A 26833-nucleotide genomic window follows, 5' to 3' on the forward strand; every position below is an offset into this window, starting at 1 on the left:
GGTTAAGTTTGCCAGAGGGGATGGATGTTCTCAAAGGACCAACAGAGGAGATGTTTGTGATCCCTCTGAATGAATGTCTGTGCCTTGGTTGTCTGTGATTTGGGAGAGAACTGAGCTGCGTGGCTGCTTCCAAGGTTCTTTCCCAAAGGGAACTGTGTCAGATTGAAGTGGAGAGGAATGAGCTCGTCTGCAGCCACGATCGGAGCCTGATGGTGCTGGGGAAGAGCCTCCCTCTAGCTACAAAACTGCACCGTGCTTGCCAAAAAATGTAAAGCTCTTGTGCTAACAGGGTAATTAATTAATTACAGCTCATTAGAAGAATTACAATCCCATTAGTTCCTTTGGATCATGATGAGGGGGAGCTGATCCTCAGAGGATGAGACTGAGGGCACTCCAGGCTGCTGAGAGCTGCTCTGGGGAAACTGGGGGTGCTCTGAGGCTGATTTGTGGGGATGGGGTTCTGCTCAGACCACCCCAAAATGATGGCCCTCTGCTTCCAGGGAAGCAGACACTGAAATTGCTCCTGCCTTCCCAAAACAGGAATGCCAGCACTGCTGTGTCCCAGTCTGCTCCCAGGAGCTTGTGCTGGTTGTCAAACTCTGCTCTGTCCTGCCGTGCTCTGCCTACATCCCCGTTTAGAGATGCCTCATGAGACTGCCTGAGGAGGGATGGATCAGGATAAGCATCTGATCCCGTGTGGGACAGGTCATGGGGTCCTGGCACCACAGCTCTCTGCTCTCTCTGGGAGCAAATCCTCCCTCCTGCCCTGCTTCTCCCCTTGAAATCCCATTAACGCTTCCTTTATTCTTTGCTTCACATTGCTGTCACCCGCCTGCTCGGTTCTTTGATCCCTTTAATTTATTACTTTTATTTCACAGAATCTTTTATTATAATTTTTTTGGGGTATATCTATAAGAAAAAGGCTCTATCATCCAGGCTGGGTGAGTGGGGACCTCTCTGAATAAATATAGCACTGAGACGTGCTGCTCACTGCGTGCCAGCCCCGGGTGTAGTGCTTGTCCTCCCAGAACTTGGGCTGTTTCCCTCCTCCTCCTCCTTCTCCCTGCTGGGACATGGAGGAGTTCTCGGGCCTGCCACAAGTCCAGATAAATTGCTCCAGACCTTAAGCCCTGACTGGAGCAAACTCCAAGTTTCCTCAATTTCCGTTCCCTGAGCCTGATGCTCAGAATCTGGGTGTTTCTATAATGCAGTAACACACCTCATGAATAAAGATTAAGTTGATTAAAAAGGAAAACCCAGAGCAAGGCTGAATAAAAGTGATTTGCAGAGATTAGATGCTCTAGCACATCAGGAGTTCCCTAAAGGGCTGAGCTAACATGTTCAAACATAAGAGCTTTAAGCCCTCTTCACTGTTTTGTAACTAATGGCTTTGGGTTGGGAAGACTGACTCTCCCACTTGATAATTGTCCCTGTGGGACACACTGAAGTTTTATGCACTGCTCCAGAGGTCAGCATCCCTGTAACCTGTTGTCTGTTTCCCATGGGATGTGCTTTGGGCAGCAGTTGCACAATTCCCTTCCCAGTGGCCAGGTGTGGGGGGAATGGAGCAAAGAAGGGGGATGAGCCTTGTACCCCAGCAGCCACAGCTTCTTCCATGCTCCTGGGTCCCCAAACTGGGGATAACTCCTTTGTGACTGAGTCTGAGGAAGAGAAATAGTGAAAATCAAAGTTTCCTTCTTATTTGTGAAAGTGAGACTGAATAAGAAGTGTGTCCATGTGATGCCCCAGCAGACAGTGTCGTGTCTCAAGCACCTGGAGCAGCCAAGGAAAAACACCCACCCCCTTTTTCTGTGCATCAAATCCAATGGGGTGCTGCTGTCACACCCTGAGCTTTCCCTCTGCCACATAAAAATAAAGATACATCCTCTCTGACAAATGGGGAAAATGGGGGTTAAAAAGCCCCACAGTCTTTTATTTCTCCAGGGAATCTCCTTCCCTGGATAGCCCTGGGCCCCAAAGCTTTGGACCTGCCTCTTGCATGCCTGGGGTGATGCTCTGGGAAAGGGGCACACTGTGTTCTTTAATGGGACAGCAGGGAAAGGAATGTGCATACGTCATCTGGAAAATCTTTTGTCTGGGATTTGCAGGGGTAGATATACAGGCAGAATCCAACTCGCTCCATTTTAATGATGCAACCTCTGTCTTCATCAGAATTTCCCATTTGTGCTCAGGGCTGCAGCAGTGCTGCTGCTCTGGGCCAGGGCAGTGTCTTGCAAAGCCCTGTTTGAGTGAGTGAGACCATCCCTGTACCCGAGAGATCATAATGCAATTGGCCTTTTTAATTCTGACCTGAAAATGTGAGGTTTTCCACACCACATATCCCACTCCCCTGTCCCCATTTCTTTTCCTCTCTGGAGATGCTGTCACTGAGCTGATGCTGGCTGTGCCTGACTGGGAATCCAGCCCCAAGGTGAGGCTTTGTGTGTCCCAACACGTGGGGAAGCCCACCCTGAGGTGGCACACCTGGAGTGGAGCATCCTCAGGAGCAGCTCCAGAGCAGGATGCCAGCAGCAGCGAGGGGTAGAAAACACAGCTAATTTAAAGATTTCCAGGACAGATTTCTGAACCTGATTATGCAGCATGGCAGCTGGTGATGGCAGGGTCTGGACTTGGCAACTCAGGGTCCTCCTCCTCATCCCTGCACGACCCAGGAGCTGCGATTCCTGCTGGAGTATTTTATTTTGTGTGAGTCGAATTCCATCACGGGTAGTTACACTCAGTCTCTTCAAACTCCTCGGGGAGCACGGGGGCATTTGCTGGTCCTGTGCCTGCCGAAGGAGTCTCAGGTGTTGGCGAGCTGCAGCCTGGAGCTGGCTGCATTGCAGCTCCGCGCCGCCGCGGCTGCTCCACTCTCTGATTTCTTATCAAAATAAAATGCCTGTCTTCCTCCGAGCTCCCCAACAGCAGTGGGAGGGGGGAGGCTCAAAGTGTGTATTCATGTGCTGCCTGTGCAGTTGGGACAGTTGTGCTCCGATGCTGAGGGATGCTGCCTTGGGAAGGTGGGAAGAGCTTTGAATCCAAGTGGAAATGCAGCTGGTGGAGCAGCAACTCCCCCCTGCTCCTCTCCCTTCTCCCTGCAGTCAGAGCCATTCATCCCAAGCAGTTGTATCCAGCGCTGTGCTTCAGCAGGAATTGCTTCCCCATCAATCCAGCTGCTATTTCTTTCCCCCCCGAGGTTTCCAAAGGCTGCAAGTCCGCAGCAATGTGCAAATATTGGAGAGCTGCGTGTGGGGATTAGTGACTTGGCAATTAAAATATTTGACCTACATCTTGTTGAGTACCAGCAAGGTCAGATGGAGCTGTGCTTCTTCCCAAAACTTCTTCCCAAAGGAATTTTAGTGTTGCAGTTACTTCTGTTGGAACAGGCTGCTACTGAATATAAAGGGAAGGGCTCAGGGTCTGGATCCGTGGGGCTGTGTGAGGACTGGACCCCTCAGCAGGGATTTTGGGGGTGCTGGGAGATTCTGAGGGTGGGTTGGAGATCATCACTACAGCACAAACACCCCATAATATTTACAGGACTCTTCCCACAAACACGACAGAGAACAAGCATCTCCTTTTGTTCCTGAGATTGTACGTGCTGAGAATCCCTGTCCAAACAAATGAGTGGGTTTTTTTTCCAGCAAACATCACAGATCTCTCCTTTCTTTTTTTTTTTTTTTAAATTTTTTTTTCTTTTTTCCTTTTCACGTGTTGTTCACTCTGTTCTGCAAACAATGTGCTTTTTAAGCCAGGGCAGAAAACTCCGTGTGTGTCCAGAGCACGATGTGACGGCAGGAGCCGGCGATGGCCGCTTGGCAGGGAGATTAAGAGGAAGTCTTTTATAAAGCTCCTCTCATCCCAAAGCAAGGGGAGGGGGAGCAAGAACAAAGCCCCCCCAGTACTGCTGGATTTGGATGCTTTGCTCACAGCTGGGGCTGCAGGGACAGCAGTCAGAGGGTTCCTGGCCACCCCCAGGCTGAGGTCAGGCACAAACCCTCCTTGGGTTTGGATGGTGATGAGTGGCTGTGACAGGGCTGGAGGAAAACTGGGAATGTGCTGCTTTGGATTGTGAGCTGTTGATTGTTTCTCCAAAATCCACTTGTATAGCTGGCATCCCCCAACAACCTGGGGAGGATGTTTTGGGCTGTAGTTTGAGTTGTAACAGGGATGCCTTGTTGTGACTGGGTCCAGCAGCTCTGTGTGTTACTCCTACCTTGGAAAAGTGTCTGCTCAGAGCCTGCCTGCTCCAGGCAGGGCTGCTAAGACACCAACTTGCTGCCAATCTAAGGGAGTTTGGAGTTCCTGCCTCCTGAGGCTGAACAGAGGAGGCTGTTGGTGTATGCTGAATAAGCCTGGAGGTGATTGCAGCCCCTTGGGTGTGATTGCAGGGAAGGGCTGTGCAAAATCCCTGGGGCTGCTCTGGGAGTTGCTGCTGGCTCTAACACTGGGAAATCCCAATGCTCCTTCCCCTAGCTGCTAAGCAGGTGCTCCAGGATGCTGAATCAGACAGGAGAAGCCCAGGCCATTGCTGGTCCCTGCTGATGCTCAAACCAGAGCCCAAAAACTGAGTGGATCCTCACCCCCAGTGAAACCCTGACCCTGAGGTTTTACCTGCTGGACCCAAGAGTGTGAACCTTTACCAGAGACTCAAGTAGCAGGTTTATCCAACAGGAGCAATGCCAGATTTTGGCAGAAGAACAGTTAGAAAATTGAAACCAATAGGTTTTCAGAAACCTCCGTGGTCTGCTATTCCCCATGGAAACCACTCACCCATTTTTTCCATGGGTGAGTGATTTACTGAGGGGTGCACCATAATTTTTTTTTTTTAGTGGGGTGATGCTCCTCAAGAGGCGTGGGGCTGGGGTGAGAAATTCCCAATTGCTGCTGAGGATTCACCTTAGTGAAGGTCATTGGTGCTGTTTGCAGTTACACTGCCTGCCCTGGTCCTGCCTGGCCTCCCTTGCCTCCCCAGGATCACTCCAGGTGGGATTTGATAGCTTGTCTTTATTGAGTCGTGCTGTCCTTGGAGTCTGATAGCAAGAATTTCTTGCACAGCCATAAATGTCTTCAGGGCTACCAGTCTGTGAGCCAGCAGGGAGCAGGGAATTGCTGAGTTTGGGTAAACTTGTCATTAGAGAGAAAATAGTTCTTCAGGTTCCTCCCTGAGCAATACACGACTTAAAATAAACCCTCAAAACAACAACAGCAAAAAAAAAAAGAAAAGAAAAAGAAAAAATACAAAAAACCCAACCTCTTCAACAACATTCCCCAACTTAAAAAAAACCCAAAAAAAAAAAAAAAAAAAAAAAAAAAAAAAAAAAAAAGAAAAAATACAAAAACCCCAACCTCTTCAACAACATTCACCTCAGCATGGCTCAAAAGAAAAAGAACATCTTTTTTCATTCAACAAATTTTCCTGCAACCTCTCCCTGATTTTCTTTGGGAAATGAACTTCTGGCTAAACCTATTCAATCTCACAAAACATTTCAATTTTGACAAGAGTGCATATTCTGAAGGAACGTGGTTTCATCAGAGTTTCTCCAGCCAGCTCTAATCCCAAATGCCTCGCTGTGACTAAACCTCATTTCTATGTTAAGTACTTGAGCTTGCCTGTAAGGACCAGGTAAAAACTCAATCAGTCGAGTAGCCTCCCTGCAGCTGCCTTGTTAAACAGTGGGCTTTTAAAACTTTTCTCCTTTTTATCTTAATGGAGAAGAAGTGGAAGATCCCCTGGGGAGAGGCACAGTTTGATCCCTGATAAACCAACCCCAAAATTTACACTGGAACCTTGCTGACATCCAGGGAGATTGGGGGTCGCTGGGGACTGGGCTCTGGGAAGGTTTTGCTGCTTTGTCTTTCATCATCCAGCATCCAGAATGGAGGGGAAGAGAGGAATTAAAAAAGGAATTCTTGAGAAGCACCTTTGTTGGGAAGCACAAAGTGCTGGCCTGGAAGGCAGTGCCCTCCTGCTGGCTGCAGTCCTTAGGGAAGGACATAAATAATTTCTGCCCTGCCATGGGCATTTACAGCTGGTGACAGCCCAATTTCCATCCCAGTGGCACTGGATTTGAGGCATGGGCTGCTGTAGCAGCAGGAGGAGTTTCCTGCCCTCCCAGAGACCTGGATCACACCTTCCGTGGGTGTTCCACCTCACCTTGAGAGGTGCATGTGCCACCTGAGCATTGCAGAGGGGCGAGTCCCTCCTGAAAAGGAGGGGTCTAGGAGGTTCCACAGCTGTTGTTTTGCACTAAATAGTTATTTATTTATTTATTTATTTATTTATTTATTTATTTGCACGGGGTGTTTGCTAACAGCTCCACGTGGGACTCAGCCCTTCTGTGTCATCTCTGGAGCATCCCAGAGCAGCAGGTTCCACCTGATGGGATCTGCTGTGCCACCCCTGCCTCCCTAACAGAACTGATCCCTGGCTCACCCCACAGGGATGAACACCCCAGAAAAAGGGAAAGGGTATTTCCTCAGCCCCTTAGGAGCTCCCTGCCCTGGCTCTGCTGGGTGCTGGGGCTCTGGCAGCTGCGTGTGCTCAGCACTGGCACTGCAGAGCCTGGCACCCATCCCAAGCTCATGCAGAGCTCAGGAATTACGTGTGATTGCTCAAAATGGGGGAGAGAAACAACTGGGAAGACCATGGTGCTTTACCTTGTCTTTTTGGGAATGTGAAGTTTCCAGGAAGAGTCAGAATGCTCTGTTTGGTGATTAATTTTTTTTTTCAATTGCCTCTTCTGCTTTGTAAAATGTATTTTAAATGATCTGGAAGAGAACTGTGATTCATAAATGAGTACAACAACCTGGTGGGGAGTTGGTGCCTTTTGGATTGAGCAAACTGCTTTGAGGCTCATGATAAAAAACCTTTATAATTTAGCCTTTCACTTAAAAATAATTTGTTTCCATATGAATGTAGTTTTATTTTGCTCCACAACACATAGAATAGCTCAGCCTTTCATCTGCCTGGCCCTGGGCACTACTGAACCTCTGTTTTCTAAGACTCCACCCTCCAGAAGCTCATCACAGGCAGGTGATCCCAAAATGCAGCTCTGTTTCAGGCTGGCCTCTTGGCTTCCCTGGCACATCCTGGTGTTTGGTGCTCGAGGCTTTGGGCAGAGGGTGCAGACTGGGGGTTTTGTGCCAGTTTTGAGTGTTTCTTCACTTATAAATTCCAAGCACTTGGCTCTGGCACCTGCAGCTGCCCAGTGTCACTTAGTGCCGTGTTCTTGGGGACAGGACTTGAGCAATCCTTAAGGTTTTACCTTTATTGCCATACCCAGATCCGAGGGCTGCCACAGGCAGCTGCTGCCTGGACCCCTCTGCCCTTTCCCAAACCCTGAGAGCTGCCAGCAGCAGGCAAAGAGGCCTTGCCAAGGGCAGGAGAGCACAAATATTTGGCATATGTTCCCCTCTGCCTGCTACAGAGACCCAAATTCTGTCTGCCTCCCTTTCCCTCTCCTGGGGCTGCTGGCTCAGCCTGGAGCTCCAGGGCTGATGGAGGAGCTGCTGGTGCTGATTCTGCAGGGATGAATTTAACCTTGCTCCGTGCCCAGGACTGCCCCGGGAGCTCAGCAGCGCTGGGGATGCTTTATTTAGCAGCGGGGGCGGGTGTGAAATGCCTCCTGTGAAAGGCAGGGAGGGTTTTCAGTGGCTGCAGTGTTTAAGTGACCTGTCAGAGAGGAGCAGGAGGCTGGGGCAGGTCGTGTCCTGTCTGCTCCCTCGGCCTCCTGCTGTCTGTGCCTCCCAGCATCTTCCAGCTGATGTCTGAACCCACCGAGCTCGGGTGTGACCTGGTTTGGCACAGGAAGGGATGTCCCATGCATGGGCCAGTCCCCCAAGGCTGGTGCTGACAGGTAAAGGCAAAATCCCACTCATTTGGGATTTTCTTTGGCCAAAACCACTGTGAGTAAATCCTTTGAAGAAGATGTGAGCCTGGAGAGAGGGATCAAATAGTATCTGCCAGCACAGCCCTTACTGTAGTTTTCACTTCACTGAGCAGCCTGGAAGATGCTTTGGTGCTGAAGATGCTCACAGGTTACCCATCCTCTGCATCCTGCTAATGCCCCAGCCCCAGTAATGGTTTTACCCCTGCTGTGTCCATCCATGGGCTCTCTCCAGCCTCCCAACTCCAGCTGTCTCCAGAAGGCTGCTCAGGACAAAGAGGAATCTCTCTCTCTTTCTCTGGCGGTGCTGAGAAATTTGGGGACCAACCTGCCCCAGGGGAGACTGAGGTGAGGAATTTCCCTCATGGTGGGAGCTGAGCACTGGCAGAGTCTCCTGGCTTGGTGTGATGTCTCCATCACTGTGGGATTTATGGTCCAGCCAGCTGTGGCTGGGCTGGAAGTGCTGGCCTGGTGGAAGGGCTGTTGGGCTCTTCCCAGCTCTGCACTCAGCCACCAAATCCTGGAGGACAAATGGCTTGGGGGCAGAAGTGATTTGTCATTTTGACCCCTTCTTCCAGTGTTTTTTTGCCTCTGGGGATGGGCAATTCTCCTCCACACACAGGGTTTTCCCTGGAGCCTGCTCTGCCCAGCTGTGAGATGGGTCACCCAGGGGCTCTGACAGCTCCATGATGGGGAAAACACCTTCAGCCCCCCCAGGCCTCCTCTGTGCCTCTGTCCTGCAGGGAATGGCTGCGTGGCAAGGCTGAGCTGGCTGCAGCCAGGCCAGGGGTGCTTACATAAGATATTTGCTGTGTCCCCAGGAGTGCCCTGGGAGGAAGCCAGCGTGCTGATTAGGTGACGTCTGCCCGCGCCGGGTGGATTTGCCCTGGCAGCATCTGCTGGTGGTCCCGCAGGCTCTGCCCTCAGCTCCTTTATGTAAGAAGCCACTTGGGCTCTCTGGCTGCAGCCAAACCTCTGGGTTGTGTGAGGAGCCTGTCTGACCCCCGTGGTGTCCAGCCTGGGCTCTGCTGTCAGCAGCTCATCACTGCTGCTGCTTTTTCCTCCTCCCTTCCTGAAATAATCCACCCTGTGGATGAGGGGAAGGGCAGCTGAGCATTGGTTGTGGAGTGAGGAGGGCTGGAAGGGCTCCATGGTTTCTCCTGGGTGCTGTGAGCCCCCAGGGGAGCTGCTCTTTGCTGTTCTTTTGGAGCATCCTGTGGTAAAAAGCCAAAGCCAAGCTCATCACAACTGGCCCGGGCCATGGAGCTGGCACTGGGATTGTGCACAAAGTCTAGGAATTCCCATCTGCTGCCCCAAATCCTCCCCCCAAACACTGCAGGCCATGACAGCAGCAGATAAGCCTCTTTCCTCCTGCTTTATCATGTTTTTTCCAGTCAGGATCCCAAAGTGATGCAGTCTCTGGCCTGCTCTTGGAGTGGTGGCACGCTGAGGGTTCACAGTTTCCAAACTGGCTCTGGTTTTGCTCTTCAGCTGTGGATAAGGAGCAGGCTCCCACCTCTGGCCACGATGAAATGCACTGGCCAAGGTCTCCTCAAGTGTTTGTCCATGGGCTAGACCTCTCTGTGTGCAGCAGGGTGGGGTCAGCACCTTTCAACTCCTAAAAAGTGTAACATGACCAGCTGGGAAATCCTCTGGGACTGTGCAGGCAGGGGTGTATTTTATGGAGGATTGGTTGTTTGGACCAGCACTGCTCATGGTGAGCAAGGCTGAGCCACCCTGAGCTGAGCTGTGTGCACACAGAGAGGAGAAGCAGAGGAAGAGTCAGAGGAGGATGCTGGGGAGTGACATTCCCCCGGGACCCTGCTGAAACAAGCTCTAATGGGTGAAATTAAGCTGAGTAAAATGGGAAAATTCCCTAAGATATGTTAGAGCCTCCCAAGGGACACGGAGCCATCCCAGCAGCACGGTCCCCAGGGCAAACACAGGGGAGCAAACTGGCAGTGGGGTCTGTGCTGTGGGGCAGGGCTTGGCTTTGCAGGGAGCCTGAGCCCGAGCTGGGATGCGACGGGGATGCTGCCAGTGTCCGTGTTGTGGCTGGGGCTGGGATCCAGCTGGAAGCTGCATGGAGCAGTCCTTCATTAGCAAAATCTGCAGAGTTTCACTGGCTACAAGTGGCATTTCATTTTGTCAACTGGCAGAAATACAAATGTCTTTTTTTTTTTTCTCCCCCTGTGCTAGCCATTCTGGGGAGAAATGGCTCACCTGCTCCATAGGTTTTCATGGAGCAGATTATTGCTCCTGGCTGATGGTTCCTCAGGCCAAATCTTGCTTTTGCTGTTCTTTCCTGGGTGAATGGATACAAAGGTGCTGAGCCAAGAGAGCAAGACCTGCTGGGCATGGTGCAACCAACCTATGGAGAGCTGCTCCACATCCCTGCATGGCAATGGCCAATTCTTGCCCCCTCACTCGTAGTGCCAAAAATGCACCACAATCAACAGACCTCAGCTGCTGTGCTCCTCCTGCCACCAGCTGGGCTCCTTCCCTGCCCTCCCTCCCTCCTGGTCCTGCTGAAGCACAGCCAGAAACCAGAGGTGCACAGGGATGTGCATTCCTCCATTTCCAGATAAAGCCATGGCAGTGCCACAGCTCACTGCTCCTCATGCCCTGGGCTTGTGGTTGTGCTCTGTCTGTGCCAGCACAGCCCTGGAGATGCTCTGGACATGGAATTGAAGGTCTGAGCATCCCCCTCTCCATCATCCAACTGCTCCTGGACATCCTTGCCTGCTCTCCCAGGCTGAGCTCCCCTGGTAACACAAACACCTTTTATTCTGCCCTGGGCCATCACCCCTGCTTTCTCCCCCGCCACAACCTCTGTGAGCGCTCTGAGAGTGGTGCCCACAAACCTGTGTCACCTTCCTCTGTGTCTGCCGCATCCCCTGGCCCGCTGTCCTCCCAAATCCCACCAGGGCTTGGCCCTCTGCTTCCCTTTGCTGGCCAACAGCGTGGCCTGGCAGGGCGGGCATCCCGTGCCGAGGAGCAGATGGCTCAGGGCTGGGAGCTCGGGGGGCTGGCTGGGCAGGGGAGAGGGGAGCCAGCTCAGATGGGGCTGGAGTGTCAGGGCGAGGCGTGGCCGTGGCAAAGCTCACGGCTATTTTTAACCTGGGTGGATGAGGGTTTATTTCCTGAGCTGGCACGTGTGGCTCTCACTGCCCACTGGATGGGGGGACAGGTTTTGGGTCGTCAGATGGCAACCCTGAGGCTGAAAATGACCTTTTCTAGCAGCAGAACTGGGAAGGGAGTGGGGTGCTGGGAGAGAGGAGCTGGTATTCCATAGGGGTGTCCTGCAGTGGTGTCGTGGTCTGGTATGGATTGGGTTCTGCAGGTTTTGCTGGGCTCTGGGGTGGGTGCTGCATCCATCAGCCATGAGGCTTTCTCAGCTTATACTTCCAAGTCCCACTTATCACACTGGAGCCTTTGATGAGGCTCCAAGCCTATTTCCCCCAGCACTCCACCTTCCTCCTGCTGCAAAACCCATTGGAGCAAAGAGGCGAGATGCCCAGGGGAGCAAACCCCTGCCCTGCAGGATTTGTGAACAACCCTGCACCTTCTGGGGCTCAGCAAACCCAATTTGCTTGCAGTCCAGCTGCTAGGCTTTCAGAGGGGCTGGAGGACGGTGGGCTGTGTCCCCAGGGTGTGCAGGACGGGCTGGTGGCAGCAGATCCGAGTGGCCCGGTGCCACCAGGAGGATGGGTGACTTAGCACGTTTTCCCCATCCCCGCTTCCCCCGCCTCCCCCTCGGCCTCTTCCTCTGGGAGCCCTGACATTAATGCAGCGGGAGTGGGGGATTTATGGACGGCAGCCCTCCAATCGGGCCATCCGTCTTGATTAAATTAGCCCTAATGGCTCAGAGCTGACTCGCTCACGGCCCTGCGCAGCCGCGCTGCGCGCGCCCGACCCCGCCGGCTGCACCCCTCCTTTCAGCCCCTCGTCCCCATTCCCCCCCTTGGACAATTCCTAAAAGAGTGGCTGGTTTGGGGCAGGGGGAGGTTGGATCCTGGCTGGAGCTGTTCCCTGGCTGGGAGCCCACAGGACGTGGGGGTCCCCAGGGCTGTGATTCTGCGCTGACAGAAGGGGACAACGAGCTTCTCCCCAGCCCTGGTGGGAAAACATGGGGAACTTCTTCCCAAAAGCAGAGGGCATCTGGGGTTTACTGGGATGGAAGTCCCAGGCTATTCATTTGCATTTCCTATAGCAAACTTGGGAGAGAAGGACAAGCCAGCAGCATGGGCAGGCGATGGGAGCTCCAGCCTGGCCAGCTCCACCCAGCCCTCCCAGCCAGCCCCAGTCTTGGACTGGGCACCCTGAAGCTGCTCCCCTCACCCCAGTGGGTGCCCCTGGCCCATGGCCAGTCTCCCAGCCCAGCTCTGCAGCCAATCTTTCAGTCTATTTTTGAAGAGAGTGTCAGGAACTTTGGTCTGGCACCTCTGGCTGGGCATTGGGACAGGGAGGTATTTGGGAACATTTCCATGGGCATGATGGGGTGACAGGAGAGGAGGAGCAAGCTGGCTGCCTGACAGACGAAAGGAGCAGTGTTTTGGGGTCAGGATATCCCTGGGTGGTCTTGCACAAGACCACCATGCCCAGTGTGTGAGCTGGTCTTCCCTCTGACCTGCCAATCCCAAATCCCTGCTGTTGAGTATCCATCACGGCAGGGGCAAGGCCCTGCAGAGCTTTTCATCCTGGGATTTTGGTGTTGTTTAAAATTCAGTGTTTCTGAAATGAGGTGAGAAGGGACAAGCCAAGGTGGAGAGGGGTGTGGAGGCAGCACTGGGAGCATTGCCCTGAGGTGCTCTGGGGTGTTTGGGAGCAGTGAGGAAACAATGCTTCATCTCAGAAGAGGATGGGAGCTGGGCGCCAGGAGAGTCACTGCTCCAGGATGCTGTCGGAGGGGAGAAGGAGGAATTGCTGGTCCCAAACTTGTGGTGGGAGCCATGGAAAAGTGAGGGAGAGGCTGCCAAAGGGCAGGGGCGGAGGCAGCCTCTTCATGCACCCTGTTCTGTGGGGCTTCATGTTTTCTCTGTGACCTGCCAGCTCGTGACAGCCACGCTGAGCAGCGCCGAGCATCGCTGGCGAGGCTGGAGGTCTCCTGGCTGTGATTATTATTTTTTTTTTTTTTTAACAAAGCCTGTGAATCCCCAAAAAAGGAGCAGGCAGCAGCCCTGGGATCTCGCGGGTGACCGAGTGTGGAGGAAGTGTAGCAAAAATTACAGACGGTGGCTGGTTTGCATCTCCCTCTGGCTGGGAGCCAGCCGAGGTTGTGAGCCCACTGCAGCATCCCTGTGCCTCCCGCTCCCCTCCGCGGGGGAACGACGCTGCTGGAGCAAGGTTTCACTTTGACCCTCTCCAAAAAGGCCTCGCTATTATAAGGGTAGTGTGGCCAGGAGACACCCAAAGCCTCCCAAATGGCTTAAAATAATGCTCACCTCCTGAGAAACAAACTTGGACTCCAGTCAACCTTTCAAAAATAATAATAATAATAATAATAATAATAATAATAATAATAATAATAATAATAATAATCCCTGCCTGCAATAAAAAGAAGTGGCTCCAATTCTCAGCCCTCCCTCTGCCCCCATCTCCCCTCCACACACGCAGCCCCCTGCCCCTTAAACCAGCCCCCAGTGAAGCCTTCAGGGACGCTGTCCCACCATTGATTTTTCATGGAAGGTGCCCGGGAAGGTCGGTGATGGGCTGTGGGGCCACTGCCCCCCAGAGCAGCTGCTGGAGCAGGGAGCTGAGGTGGATCCATCGGGAAAGGGCTGTTGCTTCCCGGTTCTGTGCCTGCCGGAGCCTGGCTGGAAAATCAAGCGGAAGCCATCAAGGTAGAGGAGAGGAAGCGAGGAAGAAGAAGAAGAAGCAGCAGAAGAAGAAGAAGGGCCGAAGGGCTGGGGCGAAGCAGCCATTAGGAAAGTGCTGATGCAGAGGTTCCCTCGTGTCTACGGGCAGAGTTGGAGGAGTTGCTGTTCGCGGACAAAGGCAGCAGGAGGGAGTGGAGCTTTGTAGAAGCCGGAGCCTGTCTCACTGGGTGTCTGTGTTTCATTCCCTGTCAAAAGCCTGGGAGCTGGGGGGGAAAAAGCAGGGAAGCGGCGAGCTGCAGCGCTCGCTCAGGATCAGATAGCAAGGAAACCAATAGCGGCGAGAAAAAAAAAAAAAAAAAAAAAAAAGAGAAAACCAACCCACATCAACCAACCAACCCACCCACCCTCCACGCTGAGGCTGGAACAGGCAGGTCCCTGCCAACTCCACAGCACGCAGCAAGCAGGGAAGAAGGGAAGAAGTCCACCCTCCCCGGGCAGGAGCGGAGTTGAGCCCGAAGGATATTTGATGACACTTTGGCAACGATGGGTCCCCCAGCATCTTCCACAGCCCATTTGAGGGTGAAGGCTCCGAAAGCACAGAGGGAGTTTGAAGCTAAATTCACCTGAGTCTGGATCTTTTGGTCGCTGGGATTTATCTATTTTTCTTTTTTTCTCCACGGGGAAACCAAACCAAGAAAAAAAACCGTGTTTGCTTCCTTTTTTTTTTTAATCTCCCTCTTTTTTTTTTTTTCTTTTTTTTTTATAATTCTTTTTTTATTTTCTTTTGGAAGAAGATTTTTTTTTTCCCCCTGTGGTTGGAATGGAGGGGTTGGGTCTGTGCCTGAGAAGCAGCAGCCGAACGTCGGTCCTGGGAGAAACCCGAGTGGATGTGGGGTGCCCTGCCAGCTAACTGTCCAGGAGCTGCAGCCCCACGGCCGGAGGGGCTGGATGCAGTGAGAGGTAAGTGCCGGCTCCGGTGCCTGCCGACGACAGCTCCTCCACCTCCGTCTTAATCCCAAGTCAGAGGCAAAAACAGCAGTCTCATAGTGAGTCAATCACTTCCACCTATTGCAGCCCTAATGGAGAAATAAAACGGGGAAGTTTCGCAGCGGCGGCTCCACGGGGAAAGTTCCCCCTCACCCCTGTGCCCCAAATGCCAGGTTTGGGGAGGGGGGGATGTTTTGCCAAGCGGCGTCACCGTGCCCGTGCCATGGGCCCCCTCCCTGCCCAGCCAGCACTGAGGGTATTGCTGCTGATTTTTGGGTTCCTCTCCGCGCTCCTGCTCCCCTCTGCTCGCTTCCCCCGGCCAGCTCGCTTCCTCACCCAAAACTTTTGCACAGCGGTTGTTTTGGGCGATGCCCACGCGGGGTTATGCCCCTGGGTGCCCACGCAGGGATATTCACATGTCGGTGTGACACACACACACACACAGCTCCTGAGCCTCTCATCCCCAAATCCCCGGGTGCTGCCGGTGGGGACAGGCTTGGGGTGAGCCCGGGAGCTGCGAGGCTGGGGGGGCTTGGGAGGCAAACTGCAAAGCACAGGGAAAAATCCGAGCGAGCCGAGCACGGCAGCAGCAGCAGCAGCAGCAGCAGCAGCAGCAGCAGCAGCAGCAGCAGCAGCAGCATAATTGCATCACTGTAATAGTATCGGCGCTGAGCACGAGCCAGGCGAGTAAAATTGTCCAGAAAATGAGCTGTACTAAAGTGCCTCCAGTTAGCAGCACCTGCACGCCTTCACTGGGTGCTCGAGGCCGTTCGTATTTTTAGAAGTCTCTCTTAATTATAGAGCAAAGAGTGTGAGAGGGAAAATGGTGTGTATTTAGCAGCATTCCCGGACAGTTTTGCAGTGAATATGAGCACAAAATCACCAAACAGGGTTTATTTTCTTCCCCCCCATTGCACTTGTGATTTTGAACCACCTGTTTTGCTGTGGTGTCAGCAAACGAGGGCTGGGTTCTTTTCTTTCCTGTTCTTAGAAAGCGTGGCGTGACTTTTCCCGTGGAAAAGATGGGAAGCGGTCCTGCTGCCTTCCCTCTGCACCCCAAATCAACCCCAATTTCTGAGAGCTTCCCATTCCCATCCCAGGGGTGACACTGCTGGGGACAGGGTGCTCACATGTCGGCGCCAGGTCTTCTGCAAGCAGCAAAGAGCTGGGGATGTTTTACAGGTCACTGTGAAAAAATAATCCACAACAAACCCTGCAACAACTCGTTTTGCTTCTACAAACCTTCTTCCCCTCATCCCCTTCTCCACAAAACTTTCCAGGGCCTTTTGTTTGGAACAGCAGGTGAAATTCCCTTTGTGTGAGCACAAAGCAATGAAGCCACCAGAAAATCATGAAAACAAGACTAAAAAAAAAAAAAAATTAAAAAAAAAAAAAAAAAGAAAACCCTTGCCTGCTCTTTTCAGGCCTGGAATAACAGCGAGCGTTCCCATCCATGCCAGATAAGCTTAATAAAGCTCTGGCTTTGCTGGGGAAGGCACCGTAAAGGCCACTTTACTTCTTGCCTCTGATCCAAAACACACTTTGAAATCCTGCGTTGCCTCTGCTGCTCTTTACCCAAAAGAGTTGCTTTGCCTGTGAAGTCAAAGCAGTTTTTTTCCTTAGCGCTGGAGTGACCCGGGGGGTTATGGCAATTCCCTTGGCAAGCTGGGCTGGGATTTTGGTGTTGCCCTGACTCTGGTGTTTTTGGTGGTGCTCACAGCGGGTTTCCCCTGTCCCTGCTGGCTGGGGTGGCTTCGCCAGCAGCGCAGCAGAAATGCTCCTGCTGCGGATAAACTTCGGAGGAGCTGTCGGGGGAGCTGCACCGCCAGCTGAAACCCGGCATTTCCACCCAATTCCCGTCAGCTTTAGGGGCTCTTAGGGTGGGAACCTGCTTGAGAGACACGGGAGCCTCACCCAAGCTCCGTGCAGGGGGAAGGGGGCTGGGTTGGCAGTTTTGGGGGTGCTGTCTCCAGGAGGAGCGGGAGCGCTGTCCCTGTGAGGGCTTGCTGGGGGGACAGCTCTGTCCTGCTCTGCTGTCGCGCTCGGGTGTGTGGCACTTGGAGGGGACACCTTATGTAAGCAGTGATGGCAGCGCCGTGCCCCGGCCGTGCCACCCCGCTCTGCCACTGCCAGGCCCCGTTCTGAGGGTCCCCTCTGGTGCAGGAGCTGCTGGATCACTGTGGAAGGAGCACAGCCCCCTGTCAGGGCAAACAGCCCCGAGCCCAGGGCTTGGCCTGTGGGTTTTGCAGAGTTCATGGCTGCACCCTTCCCGGCGCTGGCTCTGGCATCCCCAGCCCTGGGGAGAGGCTCAAGCCCCTTTCTGGGCTCTTTTGCACCCCTTGCCTGAAGTCCAGCCCCGTTTGGGTTTGGCAGTGCAGGGCAAGGGCTGGCCCACATGGGTGAGGAGGGAGAAATTGTCCTCTGAGTGTGGGGACACTGGTTGGCAAAGGACCTGTCCCTGTCCCAGATCGTGAGGCTGTCCCTCAATCCCCAAGTGCCCAGTGCATACCTGCCCTGACCCTGGTGTGCCAGAAAAGGAGGAAAGGAGAGGAAAAAATGAGCATTGGGGTCTTGGGAGCCCCTGTGCCCCAGGGAGCAGTGTGGGGACACTGGTTGGCAAAGGACCTGTCCCTGTCCCAGATCGTGAGGCTGTCCCTCAATCCCCAAGTGCCCAGTGCATACCTGCCCTGACCCTGGTGTGCCAGAAAAGGAGGAAAGGAGAGGAAATAAAGAGCTTTAAGGGTCTTGGGAAGCCCCTGCGCCCCAGGGAGCGGAGCTCAGTGGGTGTCTTGTCACTCCAGCTCCACTCCAGCTTCTGAGTTGGGCTGCAAGGGAGAAAGGTGGGAGTGTGGTGGCAGGGAGGGTCCCAGTGCTGCTCTGCACAGCTCTGGGTGACTGTGGGCTTGTCACCTCACTGGGATGTGCCCCTCTGTCACCATGCCTGGCTCGTTCCTAGCTTGTTTCCTGGTTCCAGCTTGGTCCTGCAGTCCCAGCTTGATCCCAGTTCCCAGCTCACTCCCTCGTTCCCAGCTTGCAGTGAGCCAGGACTGCCGGTGGGCGATGGATTTCTTGCAAAGCTCTCTCAGATTCCCCCGTTGGACTTTTGAAGCATCTGGTATCACTACCTCAGCGTCATTATGAATTAATTAACATTAATTTCCTGCTCTGGCATCTCCCATTGCTGGGACCTTTAGCCTGGGCTTTTTTCTCCCCCCCTGACATCCCCAGACAGAAATGGCCAGATCTGGACCATGCCTGACAGAAAGCCAGGGAGAAATCACCAAACTGTGGGGCCGTGGTGTCCCCATCCCTGTCCCCATCCCGCAGCAGGGCAGGGGATGCTGCCGGGATCCGATGGTCTGGTGGCCGGGATGAGGCTGATCCCGGGGGAGCCCCGGTGCTGCCAGCCCTGCCTGTCCCCTGGCCGTGCCCCGGCACGGGGGATGGGTGTTTTGGGGATGGGTGAGCCGGTGATGCCGGCTGTGCCATCCCTCCCCTCCGTTTCCCCGCAGCGATGCAGGGCAGGTGAGGCCGGGGCTGTCCCGCAGGGGAAGGATCTCCCTCCCCTTCAGCTCCGGGAAACCCTGACCGTGGCTCCCCAGCTTGTGCTGGAGGCACAGGGATGTTCCTCTCCGGGATGCTGCTCCAGGGACGCTGATCCCCAGGAGGGTGATGGCAGGGGTGCTGCCACAGGGACGCTGGCCCCAGGAAGGCTGTCCTTAGGGGTGCTGACCCTCCAGACCTGTGAGGATGGGGACACAGAGGCAGCGGGCTGGGATCAGGCTGGATCCTTTGCATCCTGCCCCGTGAGTCACCCCGAGGGAGGCACAGCCCGGGAGTCACAGCCTGGCTCCTTCCCTGAGCTCCCACCTGCACGGCCGAGCCCTGGAGAGCCCAGAGGGACCCAGCGGGATGTGGGGGCAGCCCCATCCCACCCCACCCCTTGCCCCATTCCCCGCCCCACAGCGGCACAACCCTGCCGTCCCCACGCCTGCCACCCCCGTGCCACCCCCGTGTGCCACCCCGTGTGCCCCCTGGCAGGGCCACATCCACCCGAGGGCCACCCCAGCCCCTCCCGCAGCCCTTGCAGCGGGGGCTGAGCTGATGGGGGGTTCCCCCCAAAACTCCCAAGCCCCGTGGCTGGGGCGGGGTGGGGGTGGCAGCCCCCGGGGGGGGGCCGGGGGACAACCCCGGTGTCCTACATCCCCAGAGCTGGTTCGGGCTTACGTAACGGCCGTGCTGCAGTGTGTGCTCTGCTCAGCGCCAGTGCCACCGGCGGAGCTGCAGCGCGAGCCCTTCTCCCTGGATATTTGCTTTTTGGGGACAGCGGGGAGGGAGGGGGACACCTGCGGGGTAGCCGAGCTTCAGGAGAGGCCAGGATCTGCAGGGGGTGGTTGGTAGGGCTGGCTGGAGTGAGGCTGAGGTGTTTGCTCCCAGCTCCTTCTGGCAGTGACCTTGGGGGCCAGAGTTGCCCCCGGGTGCTGCACCCTGTGGAAGGAGGAGCTGGGGATGGGGACAGCAGAGAGAGCCCTGCCCTGGTCCTAAGGCAGAGGTCAGGTTGGAGTTCCTGCTGCACCCCCTGCCACCCACAGTGCTGCCTCTACCCTCTCAGAGAGCGCTGTGCAGGTGGGGAAACTGAGGCAGGAGGCTGTGACATCCTGTGGGAGCAGGTACCAGGGACCCTCTGGGTGGGGAATTACCGCTCCTCAGAGAACCCTGGGCTGGAGATGCCCCAGCTCAGCCCAAGCTCTGTCCCCAGAGCTGCTGTCCCCACTCAGGGCTGGCACAGGGCACAGGGACGTGCTGGCACTCGGAGCAGCCTGGCAGGGAGGTGCAGCTCTGGAGTGTGTGTGACAGGACACGGGCCATGGGGGTACTCCAGGCTGGCTGCAGCACCCTTCGTGTCCCAGCTTGAGCACCCAGGAATCCACGGGGTGCTGGAGATGTGGGGAGAGACCTCCCTGCCAGGCTGTGCCAAGGCCGTGCTCTGGCAGGGGACCAGTGTGCCACCAGTGTGCCACCAGTGTGTCACCAGTGTGCCACCAGTGTGCCACTAGTGTGTCACTGTGCCTGACCACTGCTGGGTGCACCTGGGGTCTGACCCAGCCCTGGAGCCCCAGGGGCTGTGGGTGGGCACAGGGGCTCAGGGTGGTGCCTGCTGGAGGTCCTTCCCCAGCTGAAATGTCACCACAGTGCCCCTCAGTGACAGCTCTGCTCCGGCTGGCAGCAGGAGGAGGGTCTGTGTCCCGGTGCTCACCGGGGCTGTGGGGACGTGCTGGCTCCCTGGCCTGCTCGTGCAGGGCCATCCAGTGCCACCAGCAGCTGGGCTGTGCCTCCGTGGTGCCTCATGGCAATGCCACCAGCTGCGAGTGCCACCTGCCCTCAGGGGTGCCCGGCAGGGCAGCATGGATGTCCCTGCAGGGCTGTGGGAAATCCCAGTGAGATCCCAGTGTGGAATATGTGTTGTCATGTCAGTGACAGCCAGGGTGGCCCCAGGGACCGAGGCAGTGAGACCACCCTTTTGTCCCCCCCTTTGCCCCTTGTTCCCAGGCTCAGCTGGCATTCCTGCCAGGAAATGGGATGGAGCCCCAGCACCCCCAGCATTCTGCTGGGTCCCCTGCCCTCCTGGGCATCCCTGCTGGGCACGGGGACCCCTCACCCCCAGCCAGGGGGAACCAAGGACACCAGTGAGCTCATCCCTCCTGCCTGGGCTGGGAAAATCATTGCATTGTGCTCCCTGCAAGAGGCTCAAAGGCCTTTGGTTCCCTTTTAGGACGTGGCTGGAAAGGAGCCACCAAAACAAATGCCAGGGGAAATCAGCCTCCAGTAGTGGCTGCTTTCTTCCTGGGATCTGAACATGGATCCCTCACCTTAGGGAGCCCTTTGGGGACCCCCAGTGCTTGGGCTGTAGGGATGAAACTCACCCCAACACAGGCCCTCCATTTCTGCCAAATTCCAACCTGTTGGATGATTCAAATGTTCGGGAGAAGTCTCTGGATCGTGCTGCCCTTTGCCTCTGCAGCAGCACAGGGCAGCCCTGGCACAATCCCCTGAGGCTTGGGGCACCTGGCATGGGGGGATCTGGCAGTGGGATCTCTCAGCTGGGCTGAGAACACCCTCCAGCTCGTTACACACATGGGCCAGCTAATCTCCATCTGACAGCGAGTCATCCTTCCCACCGTGCTGAGGGCTGCACTGACAGCGTGCTTAAAGGGGCTGATGAATTAAGTGCATCTTATAAATGCATCAGATATTAAAATTCCCGTGTAATTACAGTGCAATGGGTTGTGTGTGGTGCTGAAGGGGAAGCAGTTCAGCAGAGCAAAGGAGTTACAGTGAGACAGGAGAGGCAGTGGAGCATAATTGCACCCAGCTCTGCTCTGCTGGGGTAGGCAGGGGCTGCTTTGGGCCCAGAGCTCTGCTGGCATCCAGGGCTTGTCCAGGACACTGCAGGGATTGGGGAAATTGAGCTGGACCTGCAGAGTTTTGTGGAGGGGAGTGAGAGAGGGCTGTGCTCTGCTTCATCCCTTGCTCTCCCAGGGAGGAAGGCACCCTGCTCCCAGTCTGCCTCTGGCCACACACATCCACAAGCTTTGGCCATTGCTCACTCCAGCATCCCAGCACTGCTCCCATGTGTGACCAGCAGTCAGTGCTTGAGCAAATCTAAGACAAGACCCCTTCCCTTCCCTTCCCTTCCCCTTTTCTTTCCTCTTTGCTATCTTCATTCCATTACTTTCTTTTTTTTTTCTGTCTCCCCCTCTCTTTCCCCTTCTGTTTTTTTTCTTCTTTTCCTTTTCTCTCCCCTTTTCCCCCTTCCCACTCCGTGCTCCCAGCCCCGAGGCAGCTGCAGGTGTGTGAGCTCCGGGCAGAGGCAGCTCCAGGTGGTCCAGCAGCCCCCCCATCATTCACATCCTCACATTCCAGCACTGCTGGCACACGGGGAGTTTTTTGGTGCTTTCAGCCCCCCTGCCCCAGGGAGGGGGTGCCACCTGCAAGGGACAGTGTGGTCAGAGTGTCCCCAGCAGGATTTGGCTGTGGAGCTGCGGGAGCAAAGGCTTTGCCTTAATGAGCCGGTGCTGATTTGCTCGTTAATGATGTGGAGCGGCGCCATGGCCAGACAATCAGGGAGTGCTGCCCCAGGCTCTAAAGGGCACAGAGCCAGCGGCTGTGGGGTCCTGTGGGACACTGTGGGGTGATGTGAGATGCTTTAGGATGCTGTGGGATGCTGTGGGATGCTGTGGGATGCTATGAGGTGCTGTGGGATGGTGTGGGGTGCTGTGAGATGTTGTGGGATGCTGTGGGATGGTGTGGGGTGCTGTGAGATGCTGTGGGATCCTGTTTGATGGTGTGGGACATTGTGGGGAGCTATGGGGTGCTGTGGCCAGGCACCCACCTGGGAGTGCCTGGGGTGCCCCACCCCACCACCATCCACAGTGCTGCCTCCTCCTCCTCCTCTTCTTCCCCCACCCCAGAAGGGCCGAGAGTGACACAGGACACTGTCCCCATCGTGTCCCCACGCCTGGTGAGGACACGGGGCCGTGTGATGCCTGCCTCTGCTCGTGCAACGGCGTTTGCTCACTAATCAGCACAATCTGGCAGCCCACACCATCCTCCCGGCCCTTAATTATTATTAATTATTTGTTATGCAAATAGGGTTGAGGAGCACAGCGCTGAAGGCAGCACAAACACAAACAGTCCCGGGCCTGGTGTTTATGTAATGGTGGAGGGGCTGGAGCCACCCCAGCTCTGTGTGCTGGCCCCTGCCTGGGGTCCCCTGGGAGCTGGGGACGTGCTGGTGGCATCGGTGGCAATGGGTGTTGCAGGGCTGGTGCTGGAGGGGACTGCAGGGCTGCTGGGTGTGGGCTGGTACAGGGAAAATGGTGCTTTTCAGGGTCCTGGGGGAGGAAGGGGATGGCCCAAGGGAGGTGTGTTGGTGGTGGGTGGCTGAGGAAGGTGCTGCTGGCAGAGGTGGGAATGGAGATCTCTGTGTTTTGTGGCGCTGAGGATGTCCTGCCCCACTCTTTTCCCTGTGGTCCATCCCTAGGAATGGTGTCTGGGGAGGGGCTGGGAGGTTTCACCAAAGCTGGTTCAATAAGTGGCAGTTTCCTGCCTCCACCCCTCACTGGATGGTGGATGGGGCTGGGATCCTGTGCATCTCTCTCTGTTCACTGCCTGGTGCTGGTGGGGCATTATTTTGGTGCTCCCCACCTTCCCCTTCCCCTCCATCTGGGGCTCTCAGCTCCATCCATGGCTCCCTTCCCTCTGCATGGCTCTGATCTCACCCCCGACCCCAAATGCAGCCTCCCATCACATCCCTGTGCCACAGAGCAGCACCAGTGGCACCGTGCCTCAGGGACACAGGCTGGCAGCAGCAGGGCCCTGCCCAAGCCCTGCTTGAGCAGTGGGGAAGGGAACTGAGGAAAAAAAAGGAAATTAAAGAGAGGAAAGGATTAATAAGGATCCTGCCTCAACCACAATGGCTTTGTTTCAGGAGAGCTGATACCACACGCTGGCTAACGCTGCTCCTCAGAGGGTTTTGGGAAGCAGAGAGGTTTTGGCCATGCCCAGGTACAGATCTGGTGTGCTGTCAGTGTGGTCTTGGTCCCTGCCCAGCCACTGATATTCCCTGGTGTCCTGCTGCTGTCCCCAGGCAAGTGCTGCACCATGAGGCCAAGGTTGGCATGAAGCAGAACCCTGGCAGAGCGGAGATTTGGGGGAAGAAATGTGCTCTCACAGGCCAGCCTGGAATCTGGGGGGCTGCTGCTCCTGCTGCACAGCATCACCCCACAGCCTGGTACACAGCCTGACTGCCCCAGCACAGAACCACCCGTGTGTTTCTAACAACTCCCTCTTTCAGCCACCAAGCTCCGTGTGGATCACCTGTACATCCGTGTGTGTCCCTGTGCATCCCTCCCCAGGGTGGTGTTTGCTTTTTGCACTTCCCAGATCCCTCAGTCAGCACCCCACAAGGCTGCTTCCTGTATTTCCTCCATCCCGGGGTATTTGCCCTTTATAGGAACATTTCTTTAGAGGTATTCCCAGCAGGGACGGGAGAGGAGCAGCACTTTGCACAAGCTGTGCTCAGAGCTGCAGCGATGTCCCGACAAAGCTCTCCCATTATTCCTGTGCCTGATGCCCATGGGGAGCTCAGCCTCTTTTCTTCCTTCTCCGCTGCAGGAATCAGCTCTGGCTGCTGCCAGGGTTATCTCCATCCTCCAGCTGGCAGCACGCTCTGCTGCCTCCCCGTCCCTCCGGGGGCTGGGGCTGGACCCCGGCCGGGCAGGCGGGCTCCTGCAGCGGAGCACCGGCGCTTTATTCTCCCACCGCCAGCAATAACCTCGGAGATAAAATCAGGAGAAGAACCGGGCACTTGTGGAAGTTCCCTGCCTGCCGCCTGGGCACCCGTGCGTGCTCCGTGCCCCATCCCGATGCCGGGGCTGAGCGGGGGCTGCAGGGAGGGATGCAGACAGATGCCTGCTTCTAATAAAGCTCGGCCCCCGCCGTGAGCCGCGCTCAGCCTCGCCCGCTCCAGATGACCCCGGCGGGGAAGCGGCGGCCGGACGGACCGCGTGCTACTTGTGAAAAGCGGCTGAAGGTGAAAGCACCTTGAGCTGGCAGTGGTTTGTGGCATAGGGATGCTCTCAGGAGCATCTTGCCCCGGGGCTGGCCCCCGTGGGGGGCTCGGGGCGCTGCGGGGAGCGCGGCAGGAAGGAAGCGCTCGGCGAGGACACCGCCAGCACTGCGTGCACGTCCTTACATGTGTGCTATTTTCGGCTTGACGGGGAGCAGGCCAAGTTCTCCAACAGATTGAGTTGGGAGCTGAAATCCTCCTCTGCTCCTCCCCGCTGCCCAGCACCCACTGCCTGCAGGCGCGGCGGGTCCGAGCGCGCCGCGGGCAGCTCGGATGTGCTCCCAGCCCGGGTGAAGGCACCGCTCCCTCTGCCAGTGGTGCTGCTGCCCCACCTCGTAGCAAGGCCACAGCATCTGGCCCTGCTCAGGAACCAGCGGCTGCAGCTTCTCCTTTCCCCACTTTGGGCTGGTCCAGACACCGCCAGCAGCATCCTCCCAAACCAACCCCATCCCATCACAGATCTTCAGTCTCACCTGCCTTTGGCTCCACTCATGCACATTCCCACCTGCTGCATCCTTGCTTTCTTCTCTCCTCCCCTCCTTCCTCCTCTTCCCAAATTCCCCCTTCCTCACCCCCATCACTGTGACCCCTCCAGAAGTGCAGCCATGTCCTTGACCTGTTTGAAATGTGGGAAAGAAACTCATGTGCAACTTACTGTCTCGGCACCCTGTAATCATTTTGTCAGCCAAAGAGCACTTTTGTCAAACCCTCACAGGCAAACTGGGAGGGGATGGATTGGGGAGAGGCATCTGACACCACTCCCTGCTTTTCCCCCCCTTTCCCTATCCGGGATTTTGTTTTACATGCGGGACAAGCTTTGGGTTTTTCTCTCCTCTCCCTCTCCACGTGTTTCAACAACTGTCCAGAGAGAGTGAAAGGAATAAGGGAAATGTTGCAGGAGAGCAGCAAGGCTGGAGAAAATGTATTGCCAGAGGCTGGGTCTGCTCAACAAAGTGCAATTATGCAATGGGAGGAGAAAGCTGTTCTGCCCCAGAGAGGGGTTTCCAACCAGGACTAATGGAGCCCCAGGCGTGGTCACCTGGGATGGCCCCAAAATGTTCAGGTGCTGGGGGGGCATTAAATGGCTCCTTCTGTCCAGCACATGAGCTGCTCTGAGGGGTTCTACAGTGGGAGGTCAATGGCATTGGTTTGCTCCATCCTCAAAGCAACAAACTCAGTGACAGTGGCTGCCTGGCCCAATCCTGAGGGCCCAAACCCTTCTCCAGGCCAAGCCCCTAAAGGATCCAGGGTTGTCCTCTATGTCATCTCTCCCACTGCGGCTTCAGGAGGGGTGTCCCTTTCTCAGCCCCTTCATCTCCTCTGATGGGTGTCTGGGGTCACAGCAGCAGCTGACAGCAGCCCTTTCCTCCAGGAAAAGGGTGGAGGCACTTGGAGTCAGCACTTCATACGGCCTTGAGGACAGATGGGCTTCCCAGGGACAGGCAGACGGTGTGGGGGGGACAGGCTCCTCTCCAAGTATGGGGATCTCTGATTGGGGTTCTGCAGCCTGGGAATGTGGCTCTCCTTTTCTTCCCTGCTTTTCTTTTGGTGGCACTTGTCCGAGCACAGGGGCGAGCTGCCTTTGCCAGCCTCTGTCACATGAGCACCACGGGGAGTTTGCACAGAGCTGATCCCCTCTCCCTAACCTTTCCACTAATGAGGAAGCAAATTCCTGGGATGGCTGCAGCGCTGGAAGGTCAGAGCCATCACAGCCTGGCAGCCCCACGGCTCTGCCCATGGTTCCATCCTCCTTTCCCACATCCATGGTGGTTTGGGATGTAAAGAGGAGCTGGGAACGGGATGCGCTGGAAGGCCAGAGCCATCACAGCCTGGCAGCCCCACAGCTCTGCCCATGGTCCCATCCTCCTTTCCCTTAGTGGTTTGGGGTGTAAAGAGGAGCTGGGAATGAGATGCTCCAAGGAAATCTCATGTCCAGGATAGCACCAATGACTGGAAAAATGATGCGCCACAAAGCAAAGGCGAGCCCTGCCTAACGAACAGGCGGTCGTTAACTCTGCGTTGAAGTGTTTGCAGGTCTCCAACACAGGAAAAAAAAAAAAAAAATCCCCAGAACCCACTTGCAAATGCTGCTCATCTAATTAGGGTAGCAGGAAAGGCTCATCCATCCTTATGTGTCCGGCGTGTCCTCAAACACGCACGTGAAATCCGGGCCATCAAACACTCGGAGCCAGCGTCGCAGCGAGACGCTCCCGTCCGGAGACAGGTCTTTAAATCATCCCCGAGCTCTGGGAAAACTGCAGACAGCTCGAGAGCGGAAAATGAAAAGGCAAAACGTTGCTCCTGGAGCTCTTGCCCTGAATTATTTGCTCAGCTTTAATAATAAGTTACACACAAGCCGAGCTGAAGCTGCTCAGATGGTTTGATGGGGAAAACCAGCCTGGTGGATGCTGCCGAGCAGTGCCTGGGCCCTTGGTCCTGCAGCACCTTTGGGAACTGATGGGCTCTGGGAACACAAGCTGGGAAAAGAGGGGAAAAAAATCCCAAAA

At 55.6% G+C, this 26833-nt stretch overlaps 1 protein-coding gene across 1 annotated transcript in view; it reads left to right on the plus strand.

Moving 5' to 3' along the window:
• The first annotated feature begins 13506 nt into the window (after window positions 1-13506).
• LOC120513069 (ATP-sensitive inward rectifier potassium channel 12) overlaps window positions 13507-26833 on the plus strand; it is a 34848-nt gene continuing 21521 nt past the window's right edge. The window contains exon 1 of the mRNA XM_039732048.1: window positions 13507-14668. The gene's annotated coding sequence lies outside the window, so the exon portion shown is untranslated. The remainder of the gene's footprint in view (window positions 14669-26833) is intronic.

The sequence above is a fragment of the Passer montanus genome, unplaced genomic scaffold, assembly GCF_014805655.1.
Source record: "Passer montanus isolate IOZ18808 unplaced genomic scaffold, ASM1480565v1 scaffold8, whole genome shotgun sequence".
NCBI lineage: Eukaryota > Metazoa > Chordata > Aves > Passeriformes > Passeridae > Passer > Passer montanus.